A 16543-nucleotide genomic window follows, 5' to 3' on the forward strand; every position below is an offset into this window, starting at 1 on the left:
CAGTGAATTGCAGAAAAACACCTGCAAAGATTCATTCAAAATAGAATGCAAAATGACTTTTGTTCATACACTCGAGTGCTTGTCTAAAGTGAATATCAAATAGCTTATCTGTCTATAAACATTTAACAAAGAAAAAAGAGCAAAAGTTTACATATAAATTGTTTGTTGCAAATATCTTGCTCAATGAATAATAAGTCAGAATAAAAGAACAGGTTAAAATCTTCTGTTCTTTTGTGTCAAGAAATATTATTGGCTTCAGATCCCTTTCTATTCTTCACTCATTTAGTCTCTACGCAAATTGTTTGAAGAGAAAGAGAGGAACAGTTCAGATCCTGATGTCCAGGCACTCTCTGATTGGAAAAAAAGTGTGACAGATGTAAATGTATAGTCCACGCAGCTATGCAAATATTGGGGAGATAATTTGCATAAATATTGTTTGCAAAGAGCAATTAGCACTTCATTTACATGCAGTGAAGTAGCAATTTGCACATTTTCAGGAAACAATTTCTTTGCCCATATGTGTAAATTTGGTGCATTGCAATTGACATGCTAATAAAAGGATGTTAATAGACCAATGTTTTTAGTTTATACTCGCAGTGTGATGAAATATTGATTTCATGTGCTATTTGTAAAAAGAAAAAAACTACAAATTTGAATTTGTTAAACTCCCTCTTTTTAAAATACCCCACCAGAATTCATTTCAGATACATGCTGTTTGCATGCTCTTAAAGTGGTGTTTTAATGGACATTTTTATCAGATAAATATAATCAGCATTACTAAATAGCATTAATAAATCCAGTCTCCTGATCTTCAGTTAAAATAAGTATATCTGCCCATGGCAGTGTGAACATAAATAGTCTCTTTTGGTTTTAATCTGGCCTTACATTCACAGTAAAAGGTTAATCAAAATAATAGCTTTCATTTATGTAGCGCCATTTGTGTCCAGAAAGCTCTCTGAGAGCCAGACTCTTCTATTGGGTGGGTCCAAGTTCTCACTGAAATCAATGGAAGCTGTAAATAGACATTTGAATGGGGAAAAAAATTGTCCTGAATATAAAAGAAGCACTTAATCCCTCACCTATGTGCAGCTACTCTGGAATGGAACCTGAAATTTTTAATCAGTCCATAAGAGTGGAACATCGGAAACATACTATATCCATTTGAGACAACTCACAGAATGAAGAAATTGGGTAAATCCTGACCTCATGGAAGCCAATTGGATTTTTTCCACAGATTTCAGAAGTCCCAGGATTTTGCCCATTGATCCATACAAATAGAAAATCATACATGTTAAAAAAAAATCGATTTCAAGTTAGTTGCCACATGTCACTTCTGCATTCTCTTTCTCAGGGCTATTTTAGATTAAAGTCTATTACTGTTTCGCCATCGGTGATGAAAGTAACATATCAAATGTAGAGTTAGATGTGATGCAGTTATTTAGGGCGGAAAGCCTTTGTCTCCTATTACCAATTTCTCTGAGCTCGCCAGGCCCAAAGTTTTATACATTAAGTTTTCTTCAGAACATAACCCAGAGTCAGAAAACAGTGACACAACACAAAGGTTATAATAAGGAAACACAAAGGAAACTATGAAATGAGACAATCACAGTACTCAGCCTGAAAAATGATAAAAGACAAAAACACCTTATCACATGTGGCAAACACTTTCCCAAAACGATCACTTCATATCTGACTTCTCAGTCTTTGTCTTCGACACTTTTAAAAGATGAGCCTAGGAGTTTAAATTAATAATTGCGACACTAAAAATCATGAACTCCATGGAAACACTGGGTTTATATAGCTCATTACAACAATCTTTAATCACTAAGGGCACGTCTACACTATACCACTTTTAGGGTATTTCTACACTGCACAGTTATTTTGGGATACTGGAGGTATCCTGAAATAGCTACTCTGCATCTACACAAGCCTCCCATTATTTTGAAATATCTTTTGAAATAACAGGCACGCTATTTCACCATCCTGGTAAACCTCGTTGCGCGAGGGATAAAGGATGTAGTTGTTCCAAATTTCAAAATAAGCTATTTCGAAATAGTTTTGAGATAAGATGCAATTAGCAGAGCTCAAATTGTATATCTTATTTCAAGTTTAGGGTTCTGTGTAGATGCATCCTTAGTGACCAGGCTGTGTTGATACAGCCCTGTTGCTAAAGGTCAGTGTGTGTAAATGCTTTTTGTTGGCACCTTTGTCAATAAAATACTTCTACCCCCAACGAGTGGGTTTTGCTTTGTAGGCAGGAGAGTGCTCCTGCTGACCAAGCAGCATTCACTCATGTACGTACTGTGGCAAAACTGTTGTTAATGATGGGAGGGGTTAAGCACTGGTGAACATCAAAAGTTTTATTGAGCAAATGCAACTCTAGACATACCCTCGCGCTCTCTTGTATTAATTGCCCACTTCATTCTGAATGGTTTCTTGCAACATATGTTAACTCCTTATGTTTAACAAGCTATCCCATCTTTATACATAGTTGGGATTGGTCCTGCCTTGGACAAGGGGCTGGACTTGATGACCTCCTGAGGTCTCTTCCAGCTCTATGATTCTATATTTAATTGTGAAACTCTGATTAACTTTCCCAGGGCTGAAGAACTCAGTAGAATTGATAGCCTTTCTCTCTCACCAACAGAAGCAGATCCAATTAAAGATATACTGTCTTGTTTCTCTCTCATATCCTGACTCCAACACAGCCACAACGCCATTGCATACAGACATGTGAAAAGGCATTTTTTGTCTTCCTCACAAGGTGTGCTGTTCTTCCGCTCCTTTGTTAATCCATCAGGACAAATAATAAAAAACATGGTATGGCCAAGATTTTCCAAACTAACTAGTGATTTGGGGGCCCTGCTTGCAACTCCTTTAAGAAGACCTCTTTGCAAGAGGGCAGGTGCTCAGTGGGCACTTAAAAAAACCAGGCACTCAAAATCAATAGTCACTGAAGTGCGTCATTAGTAACCTGAAGACGAGCTCTATTTAAGAACAAAGCTTGTCTCTGGGCAAGATGAAAAGCTTGCCTCTCTCTCACCAACAGAAGCTGGTCTAATAAAAGATATTGCCTCACCCATCTTGTCTCCCATTTCACATGCCTGTTAAAGTAATTGTCCAAAAAATGAGCTCTCGCTGTTCCTATTTTTTTAGTCTTTGTCTCTGTCACATGATAAGACATCTCAGAACTGTACTGTCTGTGACACTGCAATCCATTCTCATTATTCCAGTTGTTGTCGCTGGTGCTTTACTTTGTAGACCATGGATCTAGAACTCATCTCTAAGCCAAAGAAAATCACTTTTTCAAAGTTTTTGCATTGATCAGTGCAAAATGAATGTCCCCTTGTCATAAGACAAAACCTTCACCTGGGAACACGAACACTGATTTTCGGCTCAGGCATGAATGACTGATTCACTGATGTATTATTAATTATTATTATTCAACTTATTTTTAAAAGGCCCCACAAAACTTCTAAGCTGTCTGACACTATTTAGACTAACAATAACAATGATGTCTCTTACAGTAGCTGATTATCAGATTCACCTAATTAGGTTGTGCATGTAGCCTAATCTGTAACTGGTATTGTTTCTGTTTGTTCTCCCATGGTTAAATATATTTTAGCATGTCGTGAGCTCTCAGGGTTCAGCTCCCAGATCACCTACAGCAGGGAGGCTGTCAGCAGAAGGAGGCTCGCAACACACACAAGTGGGACAATGCACACTTCTGTTGCTTCCTTACTAGCCTTGATAAGCAAGCCAAGCCCAAATGCACAAACTCCAGTCTTGCAAAGAAAAGAGAAGTAATACAGAACATCCAGCTGTTGCATTACTTAAACCACCATTTGTGGGGCTACCTTGGAATGTGGCTCTCTTCCTGGTGTCTCCCCCAGTGCTTATGTCAGGTAAAATCTTGTATACAGGCAGTCCCCGAGTTACGCGGATCCGACTTATGTCAGATCCGTACTTACGAACGGGGCTTTTCTCGCCCTGGAGGACGCGGGCGACGGGATCCCCCAGATGCGCCGAGGTCCCGCTGCCCGCATCCTCCGGGGCGAGAAAAGCTGCTCCGCGTCTCCCTGAAACTGACCAGCGGCTGACTACAGGAAGCCCGAGGCAGAGTTTCTCTGCCCCGGGCTTCCTGGAATCAGCCACTGATCAGTTTCAACAGCAGCTGAATCTGGACGCCTGGGACAGAGCAGCTGGGGTGCTGCCGGGTAGGTCTCCACAGCGCCGCACCTCAGCACTGCGGGGACCAACCTGGCAGCATCACAGATGCTCTACCCCAGGTGTCCCCAAGTCAGCTGCTGCTGAAACTGATCAGCGGCTGATTCCAGGAAACCCTGAGCAGAGCAACTCTGCCTCAGGCTTCCTGTAGTCAGCCGCTGGTCAGTATCAGCAGCGGCTGACTTGGGGACGCCTGGGGCATAGCAGCAGGGGTGCTGCTGGGTTGGTCCAGTAGCGCCGCTCCAGGGAGACACGCCCAGCAGACCAGGGAGACACGCGGTAAAGCCACGGAGGACCCGGGCAGCGGGACCGCAGCGCGTCTCGGTCCCACCGCCCGCGTCTCCATGGTCTGCTGGGGGCGAGGGGGTGCAGCTTGTGCGCCCCCCCCCCCCAGCAGACCAGGCTTTTCTTGCGGATGCCTGTGGTAGAGCAGCTGGGGCGCTGCCGGTTGTCCTGCAGCGCCGCTCCTCGGCGCTACTGGACCGACCTGGCAGCACCCCAGCTGCTCTGCCCCAAGAGTCCTGATTCAGCCACTGCTGGTCAGTTTCAGCAGCGGATGAATCAGGACGCCTGGGGCAGAGCAGCTGGGGTGCTGCTGGGTTGGTCCGGTAGCGCCGAGGAGCGGCGCTACTGGACCAACCCAGCAGCACCCCTGCTGCTCTACCCCAGGTGTCCCCAAGTCAGCCGCTGCTGAAACTGACCAGCGGCTGACTACAGGAAGCCCGAGGCAGAGTTGCTCTGCTCAGGGTTTCCTGGAATCAGCCGCTGATCAGTTTCAGCAGCAGCTGACTTGGGGACACCTGGGGTAGAGCACCTGGGGTGCTGCCGGGTTGGTCCCCGCAGTGCTGAGGTGCGGCGCTGCGGAGACCTACACGGCAGCACCCCAGCTGCTCTGTCCCAGGCGTCCAGATTCAGCTGCTGTTGAAACTGATCAGCGGCTGATTCCAGGAAGCCCGGGGCAGAGAAACTCTGCCTCGGGCTTCCTGTAGTCAGCCGCTGGTCAGTTTCAGCAGCGGCTGAATCTGGATGCCAGTTCCAACTTCAGTACAAATTCGACTTAAGTACAAACCTACAGTCCCTATCTTGTACGTAACCCGGGGACTGCCTGTAATGTGTTACACTAATGCACACTGTATCTTATGTATTCACAATGGCTTCAACCCACTTTTCCTTGTCTGCGCACCTCACGTCTTTTAGAGTCCCTACTTTTTACAGGTTAATTATCCATTCACTTCATGTGCATTAGCATGTACATCAATTATGGCTATAGCATTGGTGCAGTCAATATTTGTGAGTTTTGGTGTTCCTTAAAATATCCTAAAATACTAATATTACAAAGATTAGAATTTGCAGTTCCTTATTTCATACCAGTCAACTGGCTTACTGCACTGGTTCATTACTATATACTTGATCCTCCATGCTCCAGGTGTAACTACACCTGAGGTATGGACCCTGGCAGGGGGAAGAGGAAGCTGCTCTGTGTGCTACCACTTCCCCTCCCCGCAGCTGGAGGAACAGCAGTGCAGAGAAGTGCTTCAATGGAGGCTTTTCCCTGCTGCTCCCACGATGGTGGGGGCAGTGCAAGGGAGAAGCAGGGGACAGAAAGCTATGTGTGCCCCTAGGAGCGGGGTGCCAGGTAAGTGCCCCACACTCATCTCCTTTATGCATTCTCCTTCCTTCCCAGACCCTGCCCCAATACCCTCCATGGTCCACAAACCTTCCTTAATCTGGCATACCCTGTTTCCCACAGTTGTCAGATTAAAGAGGTTCAAGTGTATTTCATCTTGTGATATAACACCCACTTATTTGCCATTTGTTTATGACAACTTCCAAATGAAGACTCGATTAGTCATGCTAAGCTATTACTTTACAGACCGTTCGCCTGCTGGTCTTCTACTTGCATTACAGCAATAATCAATATTACCTTACCTGTGTGTGTTACCTTACATTGTGCAGAGAATTAAATATGTGACCCTTAATATAATATATTGATTGACCTTCCCTACACTGCAAATTAATAATTCTCAGACAAGATGGGGAATACGTGACAAAACCCTTCCTTTTCAGAAATGCAATAAGATAGCATTTTTGCAAACACCCCACAATGCTGCAAGGGAGGCTAATGATAAGAAAACAATAATGACATGAGACATTTGGGAGTTATTTGACCTTCAGAAAGCCTATGGTCTTATTGATTTCAAAACTAAATAGGTCTAGGCAATTTTCTGTTGATTACCAATAACTGAATTCAGTGACAGAGGCTGATGCATATCCAATGACCACAGCTGATGAGCTATTGGATAATTTGGGGCCAGCTGACATGTGCCAGCTATCAAACTCACCAAAGTATACTGGTAGGTCCATTTAGCAAAGGGTGCAAAAATCAGGCTTTGCAATGTAGAGGGCTTTATAATTTCCCAGACTTTGTCACTGGGATGAAAATTGTATCAACCACATTTCAAAGGATGGACAGTAAACTATAATCAGGTCCTTTTTCTTATATAATGGCCTAAAGAAATGGGATACTGACCAATGCAGATTGTGGAATAGCCCCAAATGGGTTTGGAAGGAACGTAGAAGGACACAGATGAACTTCAGCACACAGACCAGTTAGTCCTAGCCCTCGTGTTCCCTGAATGCAAGGCCATCAGAGTCGAGCACTGATGGAGATGGGAAAAATTTCATAAAGGTATATAGAAGGGATAGAGTGATGCTGTGCCCTGGTGACGTGGTGCCCTGGAGAGTCTGCTGGCCCAGCAGACGGGGGCACACATGCTCCTACAGGTTATTTCTGACGTGTCTTCCACGACAGCACCCAGAGGCATCCTGTCTGCTTCAGGTCCAACAGAAGCTGCCACGGGGACCGTTCATTGGCTGTTCCCAGTGAAGTCCATCCTGTGGGCATCTGGAACATAGATCCTCCCCAGCCTCTAGACTTGCCCTTTTAAACCCCTAGTACCCAGAATTTCTCACAGCTTTCTGTGCTACTCTCCTCACTCTTTTCTCTCTCCTCCCCCATTAAGGGATAAGCCCTCTCCTTCCTATTGTCCCTGCAACCTATCCCCCGATGCACAGGACAAGAGTGAGCAGAGTCCAGTGTTACTATTATGGATTCCTTCTTGCTTTTATCCTCTCCTTAGGCCAAAGCCTCAGCTGGGGTAAATTAGCATAATGGAGCAACTCCTCTCTACAGGAGTGGAGGATTCCCTCCCCCCCCCCCCGCTTCTGAATTATGCACTTTTAGACAGAGTTTAATTTTGCAAACCAGCTCTCTTCTTGTTCTTTGCATTTATTTTTGGCAGGAAATGTTGCCTACGGCATGAGCAATGAAGACTAGCTCAGTGTTAATAATTGTCAGGGAAAATGAAGAGGCTATTTCTCACATCAGACTTTCACCCTGCATGACAAATGCTAGTTTGGGCAGATTAAAAATCAATGCATGGCACAATATGTCACACATAGAGCAAGTACACCGCACAGTAATTGGCACACTATCCATTAGCTACTGTTAGTGTTGTATCTCTGTAAATGGAACAGGAACTACTAACGACAGACAGGTCAGGTCTGCAGGTGGTGTAAACGAGCAATGCTCCACTGATGTCAGGGCAATAAGCTGATTTACACCACTGGAGGATATGGCCTCAGCTTTTGATGCAAATTTTTTTAAAGTATCATTCAGGCTCCATATAATTATAATGAACAGAGCAGGCATCTTTTGATATCCCTCCTCCCTTGCATCCTCAAACATACTTAATAGTGATGATAAATATTTCAGCACTCATTTGAAAACATTACACAGTTTACTTAAGAAAGATTGTCTTTGCTATTTTTCAGCTCACTTGATGATGGGCCTTTGATTACTGACCTTGAGACTCTCCTGGGGAAATGATTTGACCTTAAGATACAAATTAGTCAGTAGCTGTGCGTGAAGTGGATTAAAGGAGAAAGCCAAAGGCATTCTTTTTCAAAGTCCTATGAGGACTAGACAGCACCCTACTAATCTTCTGAAAAACACTAGCCTGATGGTTCAAGCCAGCCAATGAGCATTGTGTTTGCTCAACACCTCTGAAAATCAGGTCTGTGAGTTCAATCCTCAGCTGCTGTAAATCACTGGCACTCCGTTTAAGTTGATGGAGCCATGCTAATTTTACACCGGCTGTTAAGCAGGTGCTATATGACTAAAATTAACAAATTTCAACATGTGAAAAGTGCAGTATTTTTACTAAGGGTAAAGCTGGCTCCTTCCATATGGTGAAAACATCTTCTCACTATAGAAAAGCTACCATCCCAAAGTGCTTGATAAATTTTGTGTTTCACAGGCAACATCCACTATGGAAGTGAACCTACCTGTGAGGCTTGCCATTGACCTGAAAGGGGTTGGAATGTCAACCATAATATTTATTAAGTGACAATAACACTGTGCTATATTGTCTAGACACCACTACTGTAACTTTACTTTTGGGGAATTCGGTGCCACTGCACACACATGGAATTCATGCCTCCTGCAAATTTCTTTGCTTCCCTGCAGAAAAATGGCTTCTGATGGGGAAGCAGAAGGAAGCCGCACAAGTGGTCACGTGATCTTTCTGAGAAACACAGCTGTCTCATTTCAGGTGTCTGGAGCAGCTGGCAGAGAGATAAATCACCATGGAAGGGCAGGGCTGGGGACACCCCACCAGGGGCTCTTACCTTGCTCCAGACTCAGTTGCTAGTTCTGGGTAGGCTGGGCGGGGCACAAGATTGCCTCTTTTCCTGCAAGGAGTGGCCAGGGATGGGGACAGGTCAGACCCACCTCCCAGAAACCTCCCTCAGCTACAAGAAGTGCTGCATTACTTCCCCTTTCACTTCCTGTCCCCATCACTTTTCAGCTGCAAGAGCCGAAGTCATTGCATGGGCAGCTGCTCCTTCATCTGTCCAGTCCCTGTGCATCCGACCTACCTTCATACCAAGACTCCACTGTCAAGCCTCACTACCCTATACCCAGACCCCCGCACTGAGACCTCTGCATCCAATCCCCACCATGCTGAGCCTCATCTTCCTGTATTCAGAGTCCCCTGCACCTATACCTCCCTGATGAGCCCTACCCTCTACACCCAGATCCCTCTACCAAGTCTCATCCTACCTGCACCCAAAACCCCTCAATAAACTCCTGTGCATCCAAATCCCCTGCACCTGGACACCTCCCCCCTCCATGAGCCATACCTAGATGGCCCCACACAGAACCTTCTCACCCAACACTTGGATATCCCCACACTAAGTCCCTTCACACTTGGATCCTTCTGGGCTGAGCATGCCTTTCCCAAAATTGGATTGGGGAACGGAGCTGGGTGTGCATGTGAGACTCTGTCCCTCTCACTTGCTAGCTTGATGTGGCTGGTAGAGAGGGGCAGAACCCTGGGACTATGTCTACTTTATGGGGTTATGTCTACCTCCGGTATCCCAGAAAAACTCCATCGCGTCTAGGGGATGCATCTACTCTTCCACTTTTTTTTTTGAGGAAGAGCAGATGCGCTTTTTCAGAAGCCCTGTCTTCCTCTTTCCATGAGGAAGAAGGGCTCTTCCAAAAGAGGAGGCATTTCCAAAACTAAGCCCAGTGTGGATGGGCCAAATTTCAGAAAAGCCTCTTCCAAAAAAACTACCAGAAAAAGGTACGCAAATTGCGGAGCACAATTTGCGTACTTTTCCCCAATAGATCAGTGTAGTGTAGACATAGACTGGGGTATTTCTGGGGCAACCCTGGGCCTTGTACTGTGTGCAATGTCTGGGTACAACCTCACTGCCAAGTCCAGGTTGTGATCTCCCACCTCCATGCAGACAGTGGCATGCATTCCCCATAGCCATGCTGGAGCCTCCACATTTCTTTATTGACAAGTAAGATAAGCAGAATTTGCAGAATTGTAATATGTGCACAGAATTTTTAGTTTTTGGTGCATAAATCCCTCAGAAGTAATAATACAAATAGTTTGCTAGAGGGATATGGCAAATACTTTATCTAATTGAAAGTGCAAGGAAAATTTAGGAAGAAAAGAGTTACTTTCCAAAAAGCTGGAATACGACTGGAAGGCAGACACTTATGCAAAGGGCCATACAATGTTTGATGACCAGAAGGAGCTAAGATCTCACATTTAAGTCTCATCTGACAGCACCTAGAGATGCACAGAAATGTGTGAGTATTGATTAGTTCAAAGTCAGAACAAAACCTAGGGAAACATCACTGATGTTTTCAGCCTCTGTGTTTGCCTTGTCCATCTCCCACACATGTATTGACCAGATTGAGTATGTGGTACTGCTTATGGAACTGAATGTGATTTCATTGACTGCGTGACTTTGGCATGATGTTTTAGATTGAGCAGAACAAGTAAAGCTCCAGGTGCAAGATAAAGGTTGGATAATGTTCTGTTTTCATCTACAATGGGTTCTTTAATTATAAGAGCTGCAGATTTATGACTTCACTCTATCCTCAGGTTTGCCCAGTCAGAGCCAATGGTTTTACCTTCTACTGCTCTCACCTCAATTCTCCTCTCCTTCATTTTGTCCCTGTCTTCGACATTCTCTACAGATTGTCTTCAACTCTGTGATGCTGGCCTATCATTTTTCCTGAGGCCAGGAGACTCTTGGGGGTACATCAAGTACAGTGCTTGGATTTTAGTTCCATCCAGACATCCACTGGAAGACTTTGGCACTGAAAATTGACTGTTCTTGCCAGTGACCCAGCCTCCCCTGAGGCTACATTACAGAAGCATCAACATAATATGCCATTTTGGGCATGCATGTGATAGGCTCACCGTCATTCCCATGTTATTTTTAGGATACTAAAAATGTTGTTTTCCTTTACTGCAACCAGAAGCTTTAGTGTCATCCTCATTTTAGTGTGCAATGTTTGAAGTCTGTCAGTCACTCATAGCTTTTGTTTGAAAAGCTAAGAAAATGACAGAGTTTTTTAAAAAGACATTTACTCTCAGCTCAGTCTTGACTTCAATTCAGCTGTGAGTGGAATGGAAAATGTTTGTTTTCCTCACGATATCAAAACACAGTGGTCAATGCATTTGGACATGTTAATGACATTCAGTTATCTTGTGATAACAGATCCATTAATGTCAATCACCACTGCACCTTCTTAGTCTGTAATCTCCTAGAAGACAAGACAGATTTGGTTCTAGAATGGAGGGTTTTTTTCCCCCCACAAAAAGTGCAAAATGTCAAGACACTCCTAGATGAGATGTGCTGAGAGATTCATCCTATTGCAGGTAGTTGCAAAGAAAGGCATATCTGACAGGCTGGTGACAGTTAGGGTATTTTGTCTATCGACCCTCTGAACTAGTGGCTGTCACCTTCTTAAATATAGTGATTACCATAGGAACCCTATTCCAAAATGTGGCACTTATGGTAATGACACCGGTGTCAGCACTGAATGCTTGATGCTGGGATGCTTATCATAGTTATCGGAGGACAGCATTCCTGGGGCAATACTTGTCAAATGATTATTATTGTTAATAAATTAATAATATAAAAACCAGAGCAGAATCTTTATCTGTTGTGTAGCATCTAATGGGAAGGCTGAGCATTTGTGCAGTATGGTAGTGAAATGGGCAGTCCCTGTGGCTGCAGATGTTATGAGCTGTTGTGACAGCAGCAATTCTAACTCGCTCTATTTGTCTAGAATGGCATGCCCTTTCTAGATGTGCCTCTGTGTCTGATTCAACAAAACATTTCTGACCCTGAGGTGGTGTACATCTTTTAAGTGTACTGTAATTAGTTGTTTGGGCTGCAGCAACCATGTTAGGAAGAAAAAAAATGCTCACAAAAATTTACCTGATTAATTAAGTCATCAGCAATTTTTTCTGTAATAAAACATGTCTTAATGAGCTATCCGGAGGAGAGGAAATTAATCACTTATCTTACAAATACCAACTTGAGAGCACTGCTTATGTCAGATAGAATAGTTAATGACTTTAGAGGGAGCATGGAGGTGCACAGCCAAAAACGCACTCACCCATCAGTCACACTGTCAGTCCAGTTTGTACACAGTTACTTGCCCCCTAGGGATTTAGACAGGAGCAATATGGGGAAAGGGGGAATACATCCAGACCTGGCATATCTGATCTTGATTTATCCTTGTTGTTTTCTGCTTATCAAAAAGGCTTCAGCAGCAAGTGATCTCACAGCATCTTTTGTTCATGTACATTTTCTTCCAGGTAAGTGAAATGGAAATTAGAAGCTTTGGTCTTTGGTCTGAATACACCATCACCATTCCCCAGCTAAAGTTCCTCTGGAGTTTATTGCTGTTTTTAGGCAAAATTCACTTCATCTACCTAAAGTCTACATATGATTTCTTTATGTGGTTACAGAATGGAGGCGCTGGCAAGGGTTTGGCTACACAGTGCCTCGGAGCTGTAATTCTCAGTATGGGTACATGTACACAATCTAGCTCATCTTGAGCTAATGCACAAAAAGAGCATTCTGGGTGGGGGTTCAGGCTAGCCATCTGAGTACAATTCTGCCTAACCCTCTGGCGATGTCCTTGGGCAGCTAACCTGAGCCACTGTCCATGTCATGATAGCCACACTTTTATTTTCAGGTACTAGCTTGAGCTGAGACACCAAGTGTATGTCTAACCAGCTGCTGTGCAGACAAAAGCCTCGGTGCTCAGGGCTGGAATGCTGAATCCTGGTGTCCCAGTGACTACTAAGGATATGTATACACAGCAGGGCTAAAATTGAATTAAGTTACGCAACTTCAGCTACAAGGTCGAAATAGCTTAATTTGGCTTTTGGTGCTATCTACTCTTCCTTCGACTTCCCTTTCTCCTTGGAGTAAGAAGTCCACCAGCTTGACATTATTTAGAAATAAAGGCGTGTAGTGTAGATGCGCACTATGTTATTCTGGAATAACGTTAGTTATTCCGAAATACCACTGCTGTGTAGATGCACCCTCAGGGTATGTCTAGACTACATGCCTCTGCTGACAGAGGCATGTAAATTAGACTTACCGACATAGTCAATGAAGCGGAGATTTAAATATCCCCTGCTTCATTAGAATAAAAATGGCTGCCACGTTGTGCAGGCTCAGCTGTTTGTCGGCACAAAGCAGCAGTCAAGATGGGGATCGGTCGGCAAGGAAAGCATAAGGGATCAGTCGGCAAAGGCTTTCCTTGCCGATCAATCCCCATCTTGACTGCTGCTTTGTGCCGACAAACAGCTGAGCCGGCACATCGTGGCAGCCATTTTTATTCTAATGAAGCGGGGGACATTTAAATCCCTGCTTCATTGACTATGTCGGTATGTCTAATTTACATGCCTCCGTTGGCAGAGGCATGTAGTCTAGACATACCCTCAGTGTCTAGGCTGAAAAAGAAGCCATAACCTTGCTGCATTATTCGAATAGGCTGTTTGTGCCACTGAGGTTGAATAAATATGCATTCAATGCCTGCTTCTTGAGTAGTTTCCCATTGCTTCCCTCCTTGCTAACAATGCATGGGAGTTATTGTAGTGTCATCCCCCATAGTGCACAAGCAAAGTGGAGGTATATGGCATACCTGCTTCAATGGTAGCTGCCACATGGAACCCCAGATCCCTGTTAAAGTATCACAAGACTCTTTCTAAAGCAGGTAAGGAAGCAGTGCAGAAGGAACCTTGGGCAGAAGTGCTTTGTCAACCTCCCAAAGCTGGAACATGGAGCACAAGAAAAATACTAGGTTAGGAGGTTTACAACAGTGTAGATGTCTTTATTCCAATGAAACAGCATTGTTTTATTATCTCATCTTCATGTGGCAAAGTTTCAGACAGACTCTGCTTCTGCTTACAAGGAAATAATTTACACTGATGAAATGCAGATGTTCATTAGGAATTACATGGGAGCGGTGTATAAAAAAATCCAGACACCCTGCTGAATGAGTGACAATGGAAAAATCTTGTTTTGATTCTAAGTTTTTCTGCACTATATTATGTATGCCTTTGTGACGGAGAACCGGGGCTCCGCACTGGGACTACCCCGGCCTCTTGGTACAGGGGAGGAGGTGGGGACATGCCACAAAAACCCGGCCGGGGAGCAGAGGGGAGCGCAGCGGCCATAAGTGCAGGGATGCCAGATTACAGCGTCACGCAGCATGCACCGCCGAGCGAGAGGGGGTGGGGCAAGAGAGTCCGGGGGCGTGGCAGCCTCAGCAGATGTTGTGCGGCCAGTTTTAAAAGCCGGCCGGCTCCCGGAGGAGAGGGAGGAGGCTTGGGACGTCCGGGGATGGAGGGCCCAAGAGCGTGCATGGAGGAGCCCGCAAAGGGGGAGTCCCAACTGCCTGTGTCGCCCACAGCTCCAAGAGGACTTGTGGAGGGTAGGAAGTGACACAGGGCAGGGTGACGGATAGCCTGTGGGTCAGCGTGTTACAGGTGGCTGCCCCATCGACCACAGGGGAGAGAATGAGGCCGTTCTCCTCCCCTTAGGGTCCTGGGTCGGGACCTGGTTGTGAGGGTGTGCCCGGGTCACCCAACCCCCAACCCCTTTGCAATTGCATGTGAGGGGGAAATCTCACTACCCTGGGGTACAGAGCCCCCAGAAGGGTTCGAGGCCGGAGGTCAAATCAAATCAATGAGGCATGAGAGAAACCTAGAAGGGAAAACTTTATTATGCATGCATGCAGTCTGACAACTACTAGAGAACAATAGCAGTCAGCCCTGAGTTACAGGTTTTTGGATCCTTTATACAGAATGCTTAGACAGTTCAGTTGTTGATTGTTTTCCTTAACATATCAAAGTCTCAGCAGAAGTACTCTGAGACTTCTGTTCACACCAGGAGTGCTAGAAGTAAGTTTTACAAAACAAAGGCACATGAGAATGTGGAGTGAGTAGTCTTAGAAGGCAAACTGTGACAAAGATAAGAGTTTACATGATAATTTGTGACAGACTAGGAGTATCCATGAATTTGAGATAAGCATTTGTAAGAGTCTTTGATTAGAGTTTAGATGATTCCACTCTGATACAGGGAGAGAGGTCTGGAAAACTTTTAACCCTTACAGCAGTTTTCTTTTAGAGAGTTTTGATTTCCTCCAGTGTCCCCCCTTAGACACAATTGGAGTTATTTGAATTTCCCCACAGGTACTCTCACAAGGGGAAGGGGGGGAGGAACATCCCATCGTATACATTAGCCGCAAGTTAATACCGAGGGAACAGAATTACTCAACAATAGAGAAAGAGGCATTAGCAGTAAAATGGGCCGTTAACAGACAAAAGTATAACAAGGTCCAATGGCTAGAAGTTGAATCTAGACATATTCTGGCTGGAAAGATGGTGCACCTTTTTGAACAGTGAGGATAATTAATCATTGGAGCTCTTTACAAAGGGTCAGGGTGGATTCTCCATCACTGGTAATTTTAAAATCAAAATTAGATGATTTTCTAAAAGATATACTCTACTTTGAATAGTGATTTAATTCAGAGATTCAGGCCTTAGAAGCCTATGGAAATTCTCTGTGAACCTAGTTCTACGTGAAATAGAAGTTAGCAACAATAAACTTTCTGAAATATCAACCAGTTCTCTTCTATTAAGAGACCTCTTTGAAATATATGTTCCTGAGTGGCCAGTCCAGGGCTCCATAATTCATTGTGCAAAACTGAAATAAAATATTTGAAGGTCAGAAACTGTTACTGGTCAGAAAAAATGGTCTAACATGAGTCTCATCAAATAGAGACTTTTCGGACAAAGTTTCTATTCTACAACCAGGGTATTGGGGCCTAGACAAGAAATAGTCTTTCCCTGCAAGTACAAAGTAAACGATTTTAAGGTAATACTGCCTGGATATGATTCACAATATGAATGAATTAATTTATTCAATGGAAACTCAGTCAGAATGCACCTCTACTCAAAACTGATACTGTCATACACACCTAAGTAAGTAGTGGATGTATTTGCCAACAAATTCACCAGTGCTGCTTTAGGTCTGTATCAGCAGCTGAGTAAGAATAGAGAAATAACTGTATTTTGGCAAAATGGCTGCTGCATACCTATATTTGAAATTCCAAATCCCTCATCTAGTATAAGGAGGCCCACTCTTAGGCTATGTCTAGACTGCAGAGCTTTTCTGGGATACCAGAGGTATGCCAGAAAAGCTGTGTCGCATCCAAGGAATGCGTCCGCTTTTTCAGAACAATTTCAGAAAAAGCATACACATTCTTTCACCATCCCTGTAATCCTCATTGTATGAGGAAGAAGGGATGTGTCAAAAGAGGAGGTTTTTCTGAAATTTGGCCCCATGTAGATGGGCCAAATTTTGGAAAAGCCTCTTTCGAAAGAAAAGCGGAAAAAGAAAAGATACGGAAATTGCGGTT

This window comes from Pelodiscus sinensis, chromosome 4 (assembly GCF_049634645.1).
Source record: "Pelodiscus sinensis isolate JC-2024 chromosome 4, ASM4963464v1, whole genome shotgun sequence".
NCBI lineage: Eukaryota > Metazoa > Chordata > Testudines > Trionychidae > Pelodiscus > Pelodiscus sinensis.